A 1,913-nucleotide genomic window follows, 5' to 3' on the forward strand; every position below is an offset into this window, starting at 1 on the left:
GTGCTGACCTACAATAACCATGTGCCCTTGGAGAATGATAATGTAAAGTAAGAGCAAACCTCTTAATTTCTTCTGTGTATCGTCGTCCTCCTGGTTTTTTTTTATTGTTTATCGTTTCATTATCATATATATTAGTGAATATATTAAACTGCTACCAGGCGATTTTTTAATTACCGCTTTATTTTTTATTTTTTTTACTAACTTACTTATTTTTATTTCTTTACGTTTTGTTTTCTTATTAAGTGTTTTAACTTTTTTTCTTTCACTAATTAATTTTTTCTTTATAATATTTAATTTTCTTTTCGAACTATTCTGTTTCTTTGTCATTAAATGTCGATAAGATAATGTTTGATTTTTCAGTTTCGTTTCATATTTTTCTTTTAAGGAAGCAATCAATGCTTTTAATTGAACATTTTCTTCTTTTAATTTTATATATTTTTCATTTGGTTGATCTAACGTTTCTGTTATTTTACGTTTTGTCGTTTTTTATTTGTACAATGAAACTGAAATATGAAAATTGTAAGTTATTAAGAATGAAAATTATAAATAAAGATATATAGAAGAAATAAGTTATAATTTAAAAATCAATGAATTATAATTTAGAAGTTGTACACATTTAATATCATATTATCTTTCTCTGTAAGTCTAATTTAACGTAACTGTTAAATGCTACAATAGAAAACTGAAGAAGAAATAAAATACATATGACCTGAACCTGTGTAAATCAACACATAATTACAAAATTATTAATTTTCAAACTATTTTAATATATTTAAAAGATAAAAACATATTTTATAACATTTTACCTAAATGAGATTCTTCTTGTGGTTTGTTATCTATAATGCTACATTATTATTGGCAGAAAATAAATTTATACATAGACTTATTTGGATCTAAATAAATATATGATACAATTTTCTAAATAATTATTAATGCTCTTTTTTATTTTATTCTAGAAAGTAATATCAATAGTATAGATATACCTAGTTCAAATGCTTCTTCTATTCTATCAGGTGCTATAATATCACTGTCGTCAGGTTTAGTAGGAATAGATACTATATTGCACGCATTTAAATCTATATAAAAAATATATTAAATGGTTAAAAACAATTTTTCTAGTACGATATACATAATACATATATATTGTTGAAATATTTGTCAGTACTTATTGTGAAAGAATTTGTGCCAGCTTATACTTCAATTATGGAAAGTAATATCAATATTATAGATATATCTAGTTCAAATACTTCTTCTATTCTATCAGGTGCTATAATATGCTTAGGTACTGCATCAGGCTTTAATCTTTTTTTCTTTTTTGTATTATAGAAATCACTGATGTCGAAGTGCTTTTCACAACTTTTACTGGACATTGTTGGTATCCATTTTTTTCTATTCACAACTGCTACCCATTGTGCACAAACTTTAGATTCATTTAATGGAAATCTAAAAAATAATCTTTTTAGTTTATCAGTCTTTATTTTTAGTATTTCAGATTAGTTTATCAGTTTAGATAATTTCATAATGTAAATAGACTTCTCACTTCTTTAAAGTTAACTAATAATTCTTACACTGAAAAAAACTCAGCTTATCAATATTTTGTGTATTGTTGCAAGTTGGAAAGGCACACTTTGCCGGCATCGTAATTGAAAATGGTTTCTAAATTATGATACATATATTGTAAAAATAGGTAAATGTTAAAAAGACCCCCTTCATCACAACTTTTAATAAAAATATACAATTGATGCGTTTTTGCATGAAACGAAAGAATCTGGCAGAAAAAAGTGTCGCCCTGCCTCGCGAACCGAGGTATTAAGCGTTAAAGTTGACAACTATGTAGGTTAGGAAATCTGTCACAGCCACGAAATTCATTACTTAAAAATAAATTCACTTTAATGCTTAATATCTCGGTTCGC

General features: G+C 25.5%; 1 long non-coding RNA gene across 1 annotated transcript; it reads right to left on the reverse strand.

The window, feature by feature from the left end:
- Nucleotides 1-445: 445 nt before the first annotated feature.
- LOC108762493 (uncharacterized) lies at nucleotides 446-1,445 on the reverse strand. The gene is made up of 3 exons (XR_001940170.1): nucleotides 1,166-1,445; nucleotides 984-1,076; nucleotides 446-503 (listed from the first exon to the last, which is right to left on the reverse strand). It is a non-coding gene; the product is annotated as an uncharacterized LOC108762493 (long non-coding RNA).
- Nucleotides 1,446-1,913: the final 468 nt, after the last annotated feature.

This window comes from Trachymyrmex cornetzi, unplaced genomic scaffold (genome assembly GCF_001594075.2).
Source record: "Trachymyrmex cornetzi isolate Tcor2-1 unplaced genomic scaffold, Tcor1.1 scaffold302, whole genome shotgun sequence".
NCBI lineage: Eukaryota > Metazoa > Arthropoda > Insecta > Hymenoptera > Formicidae > Trachymyrmex > Trachymyrmex cornetzi.